This window comes from Salmo salar, chromosome 04 (genome assembly GCF_965601325.2).
Source record: "Salmo salar chromosome 04, fSalSal1, whole genome shotgun sequence".
Lineage (NCBI taxonomy): Eukaryota > Metazoa > Chordata > Actinopteri > Salmoniformes > Salmonidae > Salmo > Salmo salar.
In genome coordinates, this window is record NC_138294.1 from 87,506,749 (window position 1) to 87,524,572 (window position 17,824).

The following is a 17,824-nucleotide window of genomic DNA, read 5'->3' on the forward strand; positions in this document are numbered from 1 at the left end:
ATGTGACTGGGAGTCTCTGTTCCACCTCTCTTTTAGGAAGGGATTATTGATGTGACGGAGTCTCTGTTCCACCTCTCTTTATATCAATAAGGCACCTCGGGGGTTTGTGGTACATGGACAATATATACCACGGCTAACGGCTGTATCCAGGCACTCCACGTTGCGTCGTGGTTAAGAACAGCCCTTAGCCGTGGTATATTGGCCATATACTCTACCATTGTCACGGTTGTCGTCGGTGAAGGAGGACCAAAACGCAGCAGGTATGTGCAGGCTCATCTTGATGTTTATTTGCTTTCTAAATGAACGTACAAAAATAACAAAACACGAACGATCAACAAAAACAGTCTGGTAAAGCACAAGGCGAAACACAGAACAATCACCCACAAAATACAAGACAAACACACCCAACTAATATAGGACTTCCAATCAAAGGCAACACCAAACAGCTGCCTTCAATTGGAAGTCCAACCCCAATTAACTCAACATAGAACCAGACACACTAGACTAAACATAGAAATACCTAAACATAAACCAAAACCCGGAAATACTAAATCAAACACCATTTTAACAAACACACCACCCCGAACCACATAAAACGAATACCCTCTGCCATGTCCTGACCAAACTACAATACTAATTAACCCTTATACTGGCCAGGACGTGACAACCATACCTCCTTGTGCCTTATTGATTAATCATAGCAGTCCAACGTTTTAAATTAACATCCATTGATGGAAAATTATCTGTCGAGTTTAATGAGGGCGAATTATCTTTTCTCCTGCGACATATTCAAATTCCTTTATTACGTCATGTCATACCTCGCAACAATTCTTATTTTGAGGAAAACCAGATTTGTTATAATTTTGAAAATAGATTATACTTACAAATCTTATTGAATGTGTTCAGATGTCAAGTTACAAGTTTACGGCCGTTGTTAAATCTTTCACACGTCATGATACAAGCTTGCAAAATGTAATTTACACATTTGCGAACCGTACTTGCGACTACGAATCTCAACGTGCGACCACAAAATTCAAAATACAAACTAGTTAGTTACCTAGTTCTGTCATTAATATAATCCCATACAATTGGCAGAAGCAAATGGGGATCCCTGATAAATACACATACAAATGCATGCCAATGCGTGAGAGTTCAGAAATATATATTTTTTTATTGAATGTTAAAACAATCCACCTGCAGTGAAGCCATTCAACATTTACATCACATTCAGTCATCTAACAGACGCTCTCATCCACAGAGACTCACAGGAGCAACCAGGGTCAAGCACCACGCCCAGGAGCAACCAGGGTCAAGCACCACGCCCAGGAGCAACCAGGGTCAAGCACCACGCCCAGGAGCAACCAGGGTCAAGCACCACACCCAGGAGCAACCAGGGTCAAGCACCACGCCCAGGAGCAACCAGGGTCAAGCACCACACCCAGGAGCAACCAGGGTCAAGCACCACACCCAGGAGCAACCAGGGTCAAGCACCACACCCAGGAGCAACCAGGGTCAAGCACCACGCCCAGGAGCAACCAGGGTCAAGCACCACGCCCAGGAGCAACCAGGGTCAAGCACCACACCCAGGAGCAACCAGGGTCAAGCACCACGCCCAGGAGCAACCAGGGTCAAGCACCACACCCAGGAGCAACCAGGGTCAAGCACCACGCCCAGGAGCAACCAGGGTCAAGCACCACGCCCAGGAGCAACCAGGGTCAAGCACCACGCCCAGGTGCAACCAGGGTCAAGCACCACGCCCAGGAGCAACCAGGGTCAAGCACCACGCCCAGGTGCAACCAGGGTCAAGCACCACACCCAGGAGCATGGCAAACAGATCTCTCACCAGGTCAAATCGGGGAGACGGACCAGCGAACTACTGGCCACCGATAGAAGCAGCCAATAGGAGGGCTGATAAGAACCCAACCCAGAGAACACAGAGATATCCACTCTCATCCCTCCCTCATCCCTCTATCCTCCACTCTCATCCCTCTATCCTCCCCTCTCATCCCTCTATCCTCTCCTCTCATCCCTCCCTCATCCCTCTATCCTCCACTCTCATCCCTCTATCCTCCACTCTCATCCCTCTATCCTCCCCTCTCATCCCTCTATCCTCTCCTCTCCTCTCATCCCTCTATCCTTTCTTCTCATCCCTCTATCCTCCCCTCTCATCCCTCTATCCTCTCTTCTCATCCCTCTATCCTCTCCTCTCATCCCTCAATACTCTCCTCTCATCCCTCTATCCTCTCCTCTCATCCCTCTATCCTCTCCTCTCATCCCTCTATCCTCTCCTCTCATCCCTCTATCCTCCCCTCTCATCCCTCTATTCTCCAATCTCATCCCTCTATCCTCTCCTCTCATCCCTCTATCCTCCCCTCTCATCCCTCTATCCTCCCCTCTCATCCCTCTATCCTCCCCGCTCATCCCTCTATCCTCCCCTCTCATCCCTCTATCCTCTCCTCTCATCCCTCTATCCTCTCCTCTCATCCCTCTATCCTCCCCTCTCATCCCTCTATCCTCCCGTCTCATCCCTCTATCCTCCATTCTCATCCCTCTATCCCCTTCCCTCATCCCTCTATCCTCTTCCCTCATCCCTCTATCCTCTCCTCTCATCCCTCTATCCTCTCCTCTCCTCTCATCCCTCTATCCTCCCCTCTCATCCGTCTATCCTCCCCTCTCATCCCTCTATCCTCTCCTCTCATCCCTCTATCCTCTTCCCTCATCCCTCTATCCTCCCCTCTCATCCCTCTATCCTCCCCTCTCATCCCTCTATCCTCCCCTCTCATCCCTCTATCCTCTCCTCTCATCCCCCTATCCTCCCCTCTCATCCCTCTCTCCTCCTCTCTCATCCCTCTATCCTCTCCTCTCATCGCTCTATCCTCTTCCCTCATCCCTCTATCCTCCCCTCTCATCCCTCTATCCTCCCCTCTCATCCCTCTATCCTCCCCTCTCATCCCTCTATCCTCTCCTCTCATCCCTCTATCCTCTCCTCTCATCCCTCTATCCTCCTCTCTCATCCCTCGATCCTCCTCTCTCATCCCTCTATCCTCTTCCCTCATCCCTCTATCCTCTTCCCTCTTCCCTCATCCCTCTATCCTCCCCCCTCATCCCTCTATCCTCTTCCCTCATCCCTCTATCCTCCTCTCTCATCCCTCTATCCTCTCCTCTCATCCCCCTATCCTCCCCTCTCATCCCTCTATCCTCCCCTCTCATCCCTCTATCCTCCCTTCTCATCCCTCTATCCTCTCCTCTCATCCCTCTATCCTCTCCTCTCATCCCTCTATCCTCCTCTCTCATCCCTCTATCCTCTTCCCTCATCCCTCTATCCTCTTCCCTCATCCCTCTATCCTCCTCTCTCATCCCTCTATCCTCTCCTCTCATCCCTCTATCCTCTCCTCTCATCCCTCTATCCTCCCCTCTCATCCCTCTATCCTCTCCTCTCATCCCTCTATCCTCTCATCCCTCTATCCTCCTCTCTCATCCCTCTATCCTCTTCCCTCATCCCTCTATCCTCCTCTCTCATCCCTCTATCCTCTCCTCTCCTCTCCTCTCATCCCTCTATCCTCTCCTCTCATCCCTCTATCCTCCCCTCTCATCCCTCTATCCTCCACTCTCATCTGTCTATCCTCTCCTCTCATCCCTCTACCCTCTTCCCTCATCCCTCTATCCTCTTCCCTCATCCCTCTATCCTCCTCTCTCATCCCTCTATCCTCTCCTCTCCTCTCATCCCTCTATCCTCCCCTCTCATCCGTCTATCCTCCCCTCTCATCCCTCTACCCTCTTCCCTCATCCCTCTAACCTCCCCTCTCATCCCTCTATCCTCCTCTCTCATCCCTCTATCCTCTCATCCCTCCCTCATCCCTCTATCCTCCACTCTCATCCCTCTATCCTCCCCTCTCATCCCTCTATCCTCTCCTCTCATCCCTCCCTCATCCCTCTATCCTCCACTCTCATCCCTCTATCCTCCACTCTCATCCCTCTATCCTCCCCTCTCATCCCTCTATCCTCTCCTCTCCTCTCATCCCTCTATCCTTTCTTCTCATCCCTCTATCCTCCCCTCTCATCCCTCTATCCTCTCTTCTCATCCCTCTATCCTCTCCTCTCATCCCTCAATACTCTCCTCTCATCCCTCTATCCTCTCCTCTCATCCCTCTATCCTCTCCTCTCATCCCTCTATCCTCTCCTCTCATCCCTCTATCCTCCCCTCTCATCCCTCTATTCTCCAATCTCATCCCTCTATCCTCTCCTCTCATCCCTCTATCCTCCCCTCTCATCCCTCTATCCTCCCCTCTCATCCCTCTATCCTCCCCGCTCATCCCTCTATCCTCCCCTCTCATCCCTCTATCCTCTCCTCTCATCCCTCTATCCTCTCCTCTCATCCCTCTATCCTCCCCTCTCATCCCTCTATCCTCCCGTCTCATCCCTCTATCCTCCATTCTCATCCCTCTATCCCCTTCCCTCATCCCTCTATCCTCTTCCCTCATCCCTCTATCCTCTCCTCTCATCCCTCTATCCTCTCCTCTCCTCTCATCCCTCTATCCTCCCCTCTCATCCGTCTATCCTCCCCTCTCATCCCTCTATCCTCTCCTCTCATCCCTCTATCCTCTTCCCTCATCCCTCTATCCTCCCCTCTCATCCCTCTATCCTCCCCTCTCATCCCTCTATCCTCCCCTCTCATCCCTCTATCCTCTCCTCTCATCCCCCTATCCTCCCCTCTCATCCCTCTCTCCTCCTCTCTCATCCCTCTATCCTCTCCTCTCATCGCTCTATCCTCTTCCCTCATCCCTCTATCCTCCCCTCTCATCCCTCTATCCTCCCCTCTCATCCCTCTATCCTCCCCTCTTATCCCTCTATCCTCTCCTCTCATCCCTCTATCCTCTCCTCTCATCCCTCTATCCTCCTCTCTCATCCCTCGATCCTCCTCTCTCATCCCTCTATCCTCTTCCCTCATCCCTCTATCCTCTTCCCTCTTCCCTCATCCCTCTATCCTCCCCCCTCATCCCTCTATCCTCTTCCCTCATCCCTCTATCCTCCTCTCTCATCCCTCTATCCTCTCCTCTCATCCCCCTATCCTCCCCTCTCATCCCTCTATCCTCCCCTCTCATCCCTCTATCCTCCCTTCTCATCCCTCTATCCTCTCCTCTCATCCCTCTATCCTCTCCTCTCATCCCTCTATCCTCCTCTCTCATCCCTCTATCCTCTTCCCTCATCCCTCTATCCTCTTCCCTCATCCCTCTATCCTCCTCTCTCATCCCTCTATCCTCTCCTCTCATCCCTCTATCCTCTCCTCTCATCCCTCTATCCTCCCCTCTCATCCCTCTATCCTCTCCTCTCATCCCTCTATCCTCTCATCCCTCTATCCTCCTCTCTCATCCCTCTATCCTCTTCCCTCATCCCTCTATCCTCCTCTCTCATCCCTCTATCCTCTCCTCCTCTCCTCTCATCCCTCTATCCTCTCCTCTCATCCCTCTATCCTCCCCTCTCATCCCTCTATCCTCCACTCTCATCTGTCTATCCTCTCCTCTCATCCCTCTACCCTCTTCCCTCATCCCTCTATCCTCTTCCCTCATCCCTCTATCCTCCTCTCTCATCCCTCTATCCTCTCCTCTCCTCTCATCCCTCTATCCTCCCCTCTCATCCGTCTATCCTCCCCTCTCATCCCTCTACCCTCTTCCCTCATCCCTCTAACCTCCCCTCTCATCCCTCTATCCTCCTCTCTCATCCCTCTATCCTCTCCTCTCCTCTCATCCCTCTATCCTCCCCTCTCATCCGTCTATCCTCCCCTCTCATCCCTCTACCCTCTTCCCTCATCCCTCTAACCTCCCCTCTCCCCACTGCTCTCAGATGCATTACCTCTGAATCTACATTTAGTACCAGTTAAAGATGGACTGTCACTTTTAGGGATTTTTGAGCATTTTGGAATGCACCGCACAACCACAAGTATAGCTATAACTACATTTAGCAGAAAACATAGAGCTCCAACACATGTTCACTGTCTGTTGTGTTTACCTGTTCACTGTCTGTTATGTATACCTGTTCACTGTCTGTTATGTATACCTGTTCACTGTCTGTTATGTATACCTGTTCACTGTCTGTTATGTATACCTGTTCACTGTCTGTTAAGTATACCTGTTCACTGTCTGTTGTGTATACCTGTTCACTGTCTGTTAAGTATACCTGTTCACTGTCTGTTATGTATACCTGTTCACTGTCTGTTGTGTTTACCTGTTCACTGTCTGTTGTGTTTACCTGTTCACTGTCTGTTAAGTATACCTGTTCACTGTCTGTTATGTATACCTGTTCACTGTCTGTTGTGTTTACCTGTTCACTGTCTGTTGTGTTTACCTGTTCACTGTCTGTTAAGTATACCTGTTCACTGTCTGTTATGTATACCTGTTCACTGTCTGTTGTGTTTACCTGTTCACTGTCTGTTAAGTATACCTGTTCACTGTCTGTTATGTATACCTGTTCACTGTCTGTTATGTTTACCTGTTCACTGTCTGTTATGTATACCTGTTCACTGTCTGTTATGTATACCTGTTCACTGTCTGTTATGTATACCTGTTCACTGTCTGTTATGTATACCTGTTCACTGTCTGTTATGTATACCTGTTCACTGTCTGTTATGTATACCTGTTCACTGTCTGTTGTGTATACCTGTTCCCTGTCTGTTATGTTTACCTGATTCACTGTCTGTAATCTATACCTGTTCACTGTCTGTTATGTATACCTGTTCACTGTCTGTTGTGTATACCTGTTCCCTGTCTGTTATGTTTACCTGATTCACTGTCTGTAATCTATACCTGTTCACTGTCTGTAACATACAGTACCTGTCAGTTAGAGGAAAGTTGCAGTCAACCAACGTCCGCAGGTGACGTCCCTTTCGCAATCACTAATGAAAGAAGTTCCTCCTTGAACTCACTCAACACACTGGACAAAATCGCCCTGTGCAAATTGATTTCTGAATGCCTCTGAGAAAGACTGCAACATCAGCAATACTATGGGCCCAAAGTGAACACTCTCTTCCAAGATCATATGTATCCACCACAACAGAGCTGTCTGAGATCACAGTCACAGAACTAGTCACCTTCCTAAACAAGAGGACAGGAGTCACCTTCCTAAACAAGAGGACAGGAGTCACCTTCCTAAACAAGAGGACAGGAGTCACCTTCCTAAACAAGAGGACAGGAGTCACCTTCCTAAACAAGAGGACAGGAGTCACCTTCCTAAACAAGAGGACAGGAGTCACCTTCCTAAACAAGAGGACAGGAGTCACCTTCCTAAACAAGAGGACAGGAGTCACCTTCCTAAACAAGAGGACCCCCCCAGGCAGGTCACCTTCCTAAACAAGAGGACAGGAGTCACCTTCCTAAACAAGAGGACAGGAGTCACCTTCCTAAACAAGAGGACAGGAGTCACCTTCCTAAACAAGAGGACAGGAGTCACCCCTCCTCCCATAAACAAGAGGACAGGAGTCACCTCTCCCACCCCTAAACAAGAGGACAGGAGTCACCTTCCTAAACAAGAGGACAGGAGTCACCTTCCTAAACAAGAGGACAGGAGTCACCTTCCTAAACAAGAGGACAGGAGTCACCTTCCTAAACAAGAGGACAGGAGTCACCTTCCTAAACAAGAGGACAGGAGTCACCTTCCTAAACAAGAGGACAGGAGTCACCTTCCTAAACAAGAGGACAGGAGTCACCTTCATAAACAAGAGGACAGGAGTCACCTTCATAAACAAGAGGACAGGAGTCACCTTCCTAAAGAAGAGGACAGGAGTCACCTTCATAAACAAGAGGACAGGAGTCACCTTCCTAAACAAGAGGACAGGAGTCACCTTCCTAAACAAGAGGACAGGAATCACCTTCCTAAACAAGAGGACAGGAGTCACCTTCCTAAACAAGAGGACAGGAGTCACCTTCCTAAACAAGAGGACAGGAGTCACCTTCCTAAACAAGAGTACAGGAGTCACCTTCCTAAACAAGAGGACAGGAGTCACCTTCCTAAACAAGAGGACAGGAGTCACCTTCCTAAACAAGAGGACAGGAGTCACCTTCCTAAACAAGAGGAAAGGAATCACCTTCCTAAACAAGAGGACAGGAGTCACCTTCCTAAAGAAGAGGACAGGAGTCACCTTCCTAAAGAAGAGGACAGGAGTCACCTTCCTAAACAAGAGGGCAGGAGTCACCTTCCTAAACAAGAGGACAGGAGTCACCTTCCTAAACAAGAGGACAGGAGTCACCTTCATAAACAAGAGGACAGGAGTCACCTTCCTAAAGAAGAGGACAGGAATCACCTTCAGGAACAAGAGGAAAGGAATCACCTTCCTAAACAAGAGTACAGGAGTCACCTTCCTAAACAAGCCAATACTCTTACAGTCTATTGGTTTGTGACATGATTATGTATGCAGTCTTTTTCTGCTGGGTTGGGTGAATCACTGTTCAAAATACTATCTCATCAATGTTGTGTGTCAGACAGTAACAGACATGTTCTCACCATTACCCATCACTCACCCCGCCTCCATTTGATCAGGAGAGAAGAATGAGTGAAGCGGACAGGTCAGGTCTGCTGTGAAGTGGACAGGTCAGGTCTGCTGTGAAGTGGACAGGTCAGGTCTGCTGTGAAGCGGACAGGTCAGGTCTGCTGTGAAGAGGACACGTCAGGTCTGCTGTGAAGAGGACAGGTCAGGTCTGCTGTGAAGTGGACAGGTCAGGTCTGCTGTGAAGCGGACAGGTCAGGTCTGCTGTGAAGAGGACAGGTCAGGTCTGCTGTGAAGCGGACAGGTCAGGTCTGCTGTGAAGTGGACAGGTCAGGTCTGCTGTGAAGAGGACAGGTCAGGTCTGCTGTGAAGTGGACAGGTCAGGTCTGCTGTGAAGTGGACAGGTCAGGTCTGCTGTGAAGCGGACAGGTCAGGTCTGCTGTGAAGTGGACAGGTCAGGTCTGCTGTGAAGCGGACAGGTCAGGTCTGCTGTGAAGAGGACAGGTCAGGTCTGCTGTGAAGAGGACAGGTCAGGTCTGCTGTGAAGAGGACAGGTAAGGTCTGCTGTGAAGGGGACGGGTCAGTCCTGCTGTGAAGAGGACAGGTAAGGTCTGCTGCGAAGAGGACAGGTCAGTCCTGCTGTGAGTAAAACATAGATTGAGGGAGGCCTGTCTGTCTCTGAGTAATACATAGATGGAGGGAGACCTGTCTGTCTCTGAGTAACATCTGGATGGAGGGAGACCTGTCTGTCTCTGAGTAACATCTGGATGGAGGGAGACCTGTCTGTCTCTGAGTAACACCTGGATGGAGGGAGACCTGTGTGTCTCTTAGTAACATCTGGATGGAGGGAGACCTGTCTGTCTCTGAGTAACACCTGGATGGAGGGAGACCTGTCTGTCTCTGAGTAACACCTGGATGGAGGGAGACCTGTCTGTCTCTTAGTAACATCTGGATGGAGGGAGACCTGTGTGTGGAGCTGAAGTTATGTCATTAATGAACATCAAATCGTATTGAGAAAGTGGCTGTGGAGGACGGGCATGAGGATGAACAGTTTCTGGTAAGTTTTGACTGGCCGTGATGTTTATCTACAGTCCTTTCAGATTACTGTACGTTTATTAAAGGTAAAGGGTCAATCAAACTGTTTTTGACTTACTCTGTACTTTCACAAATTAATACAACATTTATATTATACTTGGTGCATTTCGAAGCATGGAATTAGGCCAATAGATGATTTCTTTCAACTGTATATTTGTGTTTCAACAGAAAACCATTTCAGCTCCTGCCACAGCCAGATGCAGAGACAGCAGCATACCAGCCGTTATCTCCAGGGAGACGGGATGTCTGGTACAGTAGCCCTACAACGAGGAAGGCTGCTGCTGAGAGCGGGAGATACCTTCTCTAGTCCCAGCAACAGCAACTAGATTGGGGAGTGCTGGTGTTCTAGACCAGCCACCATTGGCTTAAACTTTAACACGAGAACAGCCCGGCCACCATTGGCTAAAGCTTTAAACAGGAGAACAGCCCGGCCACCATTGGCTAAAGCTTTAAACAGGAGAACAGGGCATGATAATTCATCTTCTGAAAGGATTTTTTGAGAAAATAAATGGCTCTGTACATTGCCGAGTCAAGTGAAGATGCGTTTGTGTCATTTCATGTTGTAATCTTTATCACCTCAGTAGGTCTAGTCTTTTTAAATGGTTGACTATGAATTTCATTCTCATCATATGAGGAGATTATGGATATTTAGAGTAATATACACCTGATACATTGTTAGTCAAGGGGAAAAAGTAGTTATGTAGTTTTATCTGGAAAATATTAAATGCCTTAGTCACTTACTGCCTTGATCATTTACTGCCTTGGTTATTTACTGCCTTGGTTATTTACTGCCTTGGTTATTTAGTGCCTAAGTCATTTACTGCCTTAGCTATTTACTGCCTTGGTTATTTACTGCCTTGGTTATTTGCTGCCTTGTTCATTTACTGCCTTGGTTATTTACTGCATTAGTTATTTACTGCTTGGTCATTTACTGCCTTGGTTATTTACTGCCTTGGTTATTTACTGCCTTTTTCATTTACTGCCTTGGTTATTTACTGCATTAGTTATTTACTGCTTGGTTATTTACTGCCTTGGTTATTTACTGCCTTGGTTATTTACTGCCTTGGTTATTTACTGCCTTGGTTATTTACTGCTTGGTCATTTACTGCCTTGGTTATTTACTGCCTTGGTTATTTACTGCCTTGGTTATTTACTGCCTTGGTTATTTGCTGCCTTGGTTTTTACTGCCTTGGTTATTTGCTGCCTTTGTTATTTGCTGCCTTGGTTATTTACTGCCTTGGTTATTTGCTGCCTTGGTTATTTACTGCCTTGGTTATTTACTGCCTTGGTTATTTACTGCCTCAATCATTTACTGCCTTAGCTATTTACTGCCTTGGTTATTTACTGCCTTGGTTATTTGCTGCCTTGGTTATTTACTGCCTTGGTCATTTACTGCCTTGGTTATTTGCTGACAGTCTATGTGATGGGTTATATGCAGCCCTCCTGTTCTCTGAAGCAGACATGTCTGTCCACCAGTCAGCTGTATAGCCTTGCTGTACCAGAATCCTCTAGTGCTTCATCAAGGATTTAACTACTTCCCCTGCCTTCGATTGACTGTAGAGGAACCAACCCTGATACCAAAATCAATAACTACTCTAGGTAATGAACACAGTCTGCTTACAGATACCCTACTGACTCCATTCTACTCAGGCAAATAGATAGTGCTTTTGACTTTGGATAGGGGTAAGGGTGGGGGTGAAAGGATTACTTTATCCTATCCCAGGTATTCGTTAAAGAGGTGGGGTTTCAGGTGTCTACGGAAGGTGGGGATTGACTCCGCTGTCCTGGCGTCGTGAGGGAGCTTGTTCCACCATTGGGGTGCCAGAGCAGCGAACAGTTTTGACTGGGCTGAGCGGGAACTGTGCTTCCGCAGAGGTAGGGGGGCCAGCAGGCCAGAGGTGGATGAACGCAGTGCCCTTGTTTGGGTGTAGGGCCTGATCAGAGCCTGAAGGAACGGAGGTGCCGTTGCCCTCACAGCTCCATAGGCAAGCACATTTGAAAATAAGATTAGCAAGGCTATATACAGACACCGGTTAGTCAGGCTGATTGAGGTAGTATGTACATGTAGATATGGTTAAAGTGACTATGCATATATGATGAACAGAGAGTAGCAGTAGCGTAAAAGAGGGGTTGGCATGTGGTGGGACACAATGCAGATAGCCCAGTTAGCCAATGTGCGGGAGCACTGGTTGGTCAGGCCAATTGAGGTAGTATGTACATGAATTTATAGTTTAAGTGACTATGCATATAAGATAAACAGAGAGTAGCAGCAGCGTAAAAGAGGGGTAAGGGGGGGGGGCGCACAATGCAAATAGTCCGGGTAACCATTTGGTTACCTGTTCAGGAGTCTTATGGCTTGGGGGTAAAAACTGTTGAGAAGCCGTTTTGTCCTAGACTTGGCACTCCGGTACCGCTTGCCATGCGGTAGTAGAGAGAAGAGTCTATGACTGGGGTGGCTGGGGTCTTTGACAAATTTTAGGGCCTTCCTCTGACACCGCCTGGTGTAGAGGTCCTGGATGGCAGGCAGCTTTGCCCCAGTGATGTACTGGGCCGTACGCATTACCCTCTGAAGTGCCTTGCGGTCGGAGGCCGAGCCGTTGCCATACCAGGCAGTGATGCAACCGGTCAGGATGCTCTCGATGTTGCAGCTGTAGAACCATTTTGAGGATCTCAGGACCCATGCCAAATCTTTTTAGTTTCCTGAGGGGGAATAGGCTTGTCGTGCTCTCTTCACGACTGTCTTGGTGTGTTATGACCATTCTAGTTTGTTGTTGATGTGGACACCAAGAAACTTGAAGCTCTCAACCTGCTCCACTACAGCCTCGTCGATGAGAATGGGGGCGTGCTCGGTGCTCCTTTTCCTGTAGTCCACAATCATCTCCTTAGTCTTGGTTACGTTGAGGGATAGGTTGTTATTCTGGCACCACCCGGCCAGGTCTTTGACCTCCTCCCTATAGGCTGTCTCGTCGTTGTCGGTGATCAGGCCTACCACTGTTGTGTCATCTGCAAACTTAATGATGATGTTGGAGTCGTGCCTAGCCATGCAGTCGTGGGTGAACAGGGAGTACCGGAGGGGCCTGAGCACGCACCCCTGGGGAGCTCCAGCGTTGAGGATCAGCGTGGCAGATGTGTTGCTACCTACCCTCACCACCTGGGGGCGGCCCGTCAGGAATTCCAGGATCCAGTTGCAGAGGGAGGTGTTTAGTCCCAGGTTCCTTAGCTTAGTGAACATACACACCTTGTGTATGTTGACCTGTTTCACGGTCTTACTCACGTCAGCTACGGAGAGCGTGATCACACAGTCGTCCGGACCAGCTGATGCTCTCATGCGTGCCTCAGTGTTGCTTGCCTCGAAGCGAGCATAGAAGGGATTTAGCTCATCTTGTAGGCTCGTGTCACTGGGCAGCTCGCGGCTGTGCTTCCCTTTGTAGTCAGCTCTACCCTTTAGCTCAGAGCGAATGTTGCCTGTAATCCATGGCTTCTGGTTGGGGTATGTACGTGCAGTTACTGTGGGGACGACGTCCTCAATGCACTTATTGATAAAGCCAGTGACTGATGTGGTGTATTCCTCAATGTCATCGGAAGAATCCCGGAACATGTTCCAGTCTGTGATAGCAAAACAGTCCTGTAGTTTAGCATCTGCTTCATCTGATCACTTTTTTATAGACCGAGTCACTGGTGCTTCCTTCTTTAATTTTTGCTTGTAAGCAGGAATCAGGAGGATAGAGTTGTGGTCGGATATACCAAATGGAGGGCGAGGGAGAGCTTTGTACCTGTCTCTGTGTGTGGAGTACAGGTGATCTAGAATTTATTTCCCTCTGGTTGCACATTTAACATGTTGATAGAGATTTGGTAGAACTGATTTAAGTTTCCCTGCATTAAAGTCTCCGGCCACTGGGAGCGCCGCCTCTGGGTGAGCGGTTTCCTGTTTGCTTATTTCCTTATACAGCTGACTGAGTGCAGTCTTACTGCCAGCATCTGTTTGTGGTGGTAAATAAACAGCCATGAAAAGTATAGCTGAGAACTCTCTAGGCAAGTAGTGTGGCCTGAAATGTATCACAATATACTCTACTTCAGGCGAGCAAAATCTAGAGACTTCATTAGATTTCGTGCACCAGCTGTTGTTTACAAATATGCACAGACCGCCCCCCCTCGTCTTACCGGAGTGTGCTGTTCTGTCCTGCCGGTGCAGCGTATATCCGCTAGCTGAATATCCATGTCGTCATTCAGCCACGATTCCTTGAAACATAGGATATTACAGTTTTTGATGTCCCGTTGGTAGGATATTCGTGATCGTACCTAGTCTAATTTATTGTCCAATGATTGCACGTTGGCGAGTAATATTGACGGTAACGGCAGCTTTCCTACACGCCTTCTGCGGATCCGGACGAGGCATCCAGCTCTTTGTCCTCTGTACCTGCGTCGCTTCTTCTTGCGAATAATGGGGATGCCGGCCCTGGCGGGTGTTTGGAGAATATCGTGAGTCCTGCTTGTTGTTGAAAAGATCTTTGTCTAATCCAAGGTAAGTGATCGCTGTCCTGACATCTAGAAGCTCTTTTCTGCCGTAAGATATGGTTGCAGAAACAATATGTACAAAATAATTTACAAATATTGTGAAACCCCCCCACATAATAACACAATTGGTTGGGCGCCTGAAAAACTGCTGCCATTCCTTCCAGCGCCATTTTCAGAAGGAGAAGGTTACCAATGTAATCGAGCTGTAAAAATACATATTTTGTCATACCTATGGTATACGGTCTGATATACCAAGGCTGCCAGCCAATCAGCATTCAGGGCTTGAACCACCCTTCCTATACTCCTTCCTATACTCCAGCCTATTCTCGTTCCTATACTCCTTCCTATACTCCTACCTATACTTCCTATACTCCTACCTATACTTCCTATACTCCTACCTATACTCCTTCCTATACTCCTACCTATACTCCTTCCTATACTCCAGCCTATACTCCTTCCTATACTCCTACCTATACTTCCTATACTCCTTCCTATACTCCTTCCTATACTCCTTCCTATTCTCCTTCCTATTCTCCTTCCTATTCTCCTTCCTATACTCCTTCCTATTCTCCTTCCTATTCTCCTTCCTATACTCCTTCCTATACTCCTTCCTATTCTCCTTCCTATACCCCTTCCTATTCTCCTTCCTATACTCCTTCCTATACTCCTTCCTATTCTCCTTCCTATTCTCCTTCCTATTCTCCTTCCTATACCCCTTCCTATTCTCCTTCCTATACTCCTTCCTATACTCCTTCCTATTCTCCTTCTTATACTCCTTCCTATACTCCTTCCTATACTCCTTCCTATTCTCCTTCCTATACCCCTTCCTATACTCCTTCCTATACTCCTTCCTATACTCCAGCCTATACTCCTTCCTATACTCCTTCCTATACTCCAGCCTATACTCCTTCCTATTCTCCTACCTATACTTCCTATACTCCTTCCTATTCTCCTTCCTATACTCCTTCCTATTCTCCTTCCTATTCTCCTACCTATACTTCCTATACTCCTTCCTATTCTCCTTCCTATACTCCTTCCTATTCTCCTTCCTATTCTCCTTCCTATACTCCTTCCTATACTCCTTCCTATTCTCCTTCCTATACTCCTTCCTATTCTCCTTCCTATTCTCCTTCCTATTCTCCTTCCTATACTCCTTCCTATACTCCTTCCTATTCTCCTTCCTATACCCCTTCCTATTCTCCTTCCTATACTCCTTCCTATACTCCTTCCTATTCTCCTTCCTATACTCCTTCCTATTCTCCTTCCTATTCTCCTTCCTATTCTCCTTCCTATTCTCCTTCCTATACTCCTTCCTATTCTCCTTCCTATACCCCTTCCTATTCTCCTTCCTATACTCCTTCCTATTCTCCTTCTTATACTCCTTCCTATTCTCCTTCCTATACCCCTTCTTATTCTCCTTCCTATACTCCTTCCTATTCTCCTTCTTATACTCCTTCCTATTCTCCTTCCTATACCCCTTCCTATTCTCCTTCCTATACTCCTTCCTATTCTCCTTCCTATTCTCCTTCCTATACTCCTTCCTATACCCCTTCCTATTCTCCTTCCTATACTCCTTCCTATACTCCTTCCTATTCTCCTTCTTATACTCCTTCCTATTCTCCTTCCTATACCCCTTCCTATACTCCTACCTATACTTCCTATACTCCTTCCTATACTCCTTCCTATACTCCTTCCTATACTCCAGCCTATACTCCTTCCTATTCTCCTACCTATACTTCCTATTCTCCTTCCTATACTCCTTCCTATACTCCTTCCTATTCTCCTTCCTATACTCCTTCCTATTCTCCTTCCTATACTCCTTCCTATACTCCTTCCTATTCTCCTTCCTATTCTCCTTCCTATACTCCTTCCTATTCTCCTTCCTATTCTCCTTCCTATACTCCTTCCTATTCTCCTTCCTATTCTCCTTCCTATTCTCCTTCCTATACCCCTTCCTATTCTCCTTCCTATACTCCTTCCTATTCTCCTTCCTATTCTCCTTCCTATACTCCCTCCTATACTCCTTCCTATTCTCCTTCCTATTCTCCTTCCTATTCTCCTTCTTATACTCCTTCCTATTCTCCTTCCTATTCTCCTTCCTATTCTCCTTCCTATTCTCCTTCCTATTCTCCTTCCTATTCTCCTTCCTATTCTCCTTCCTATACCCCTTCCTATTCTCCTTCCTATTCTCCTTCCTATACCCCTTCCTATTCTCCTTCCTATACTCCTTCCTATTCTCCTTCTTATACTCCTTCCTATTCTCCTTCCTATACCCCTTCTTATTCTCCTTCCTATACTCCTTCCTATTCTCCTTCTTATACTCCTTCCTATTCTCCTTCCTATACCCCTTCCTATTCTCCTTCCTATACTCCTTCCTATTCTCCTTCCTATTCTCCTTCCTATTCTCCTTCCTATACTCCAGCCTATACATCCTATACTTTACTGTATGTGATGTGTATAATAGTGTATGACTTGGGCGACAAGGTGAGGTGAAGCCTGGCTCATATAGGTCTGTGTTTATTCCCATCAATCTTGCGCTGAAATAATTTGTATTCAGATGCATTTTCAATGAAGCAACAGTTTATTGATGCATACCAGTGTTGCATTTGTTGGAGGAGAATACATTGGGTTTCCAGTCATCGGGGTATCCTAACCTTCAGCCAGGTCAGGTGTGATCAGAATTTTAAGATATAGAAGAGTCATACTTTTGGAAATTAGATTTTTAACTGTTAGCTGGTAGCTTTATATACGTATTCATCCATTTTGATGGCAAACCTGCCACAGTACCTGTCATAGTTCTTTCTATGGGGATTGATCGGTTGATCTATGTTTACCTGTGAAAACATAGTGATGTGTGGAGAACCCGAAGAGTGGCTGCACTAGCAAATTAATCTGTGAAATATAAATAGGTCCCCCCCAAAAATTAAGAAACAAATAAATAAATAAATACATTTCACTTCGCTGTCGTAAAGTAGCAGGACAGACAACCTTTAAGTTAATCATCACTGTGTTTCGAGGTCATCCAAGTATGTTGCAGTTTGATGATGTCTTTCAGGATGTGTCATCAGCAGATGTGAAGTTAAACCAATGTTGTGGGTTTGACAGTACACTAAGACGCCATCTTAGTTAAGTCACTGCAGGTTTTCTGCAGAAGAGATAAGCATCTCAGTGGCTTGTTGTTTCTATTCCAAAATGTAGACGTTATAATTTGTAAACATCAAACTACAAAAATATCTACCTACTTACAATATCTATCTACCTACAATATATATCTACCTATAATATCTATCTACCTACAATATCTATCTACCTATAATATCTATCTACCTACAATATCTATCTACCTACAATATCTATCTACCTGCAATATCTATCTATCTGCAATATCTATCTACCTGCAATATCTATCTACCTACAATATCTATCTACCTACAATATCTATCTACCTACAATATATATCTACCTGCAATATCTATCTACCTGCAATATCTATCTATCTGCAATATCTATCTACCTACAATATCTATCTACCTGCAATATCTATCTACCTACAATATCTATCTACCTACAATATCTATCTACCTGCAATATCTATCTACCTGCAATATCTATCTACCTGCAATATCTATCTACCTGCAATATCTATCTATCTGCAATATCTATCTACCTACAATATCTATCTACCTACAATATCTACCTACCTACCTACCTACCTACCTACCTACCTACCTACCTACC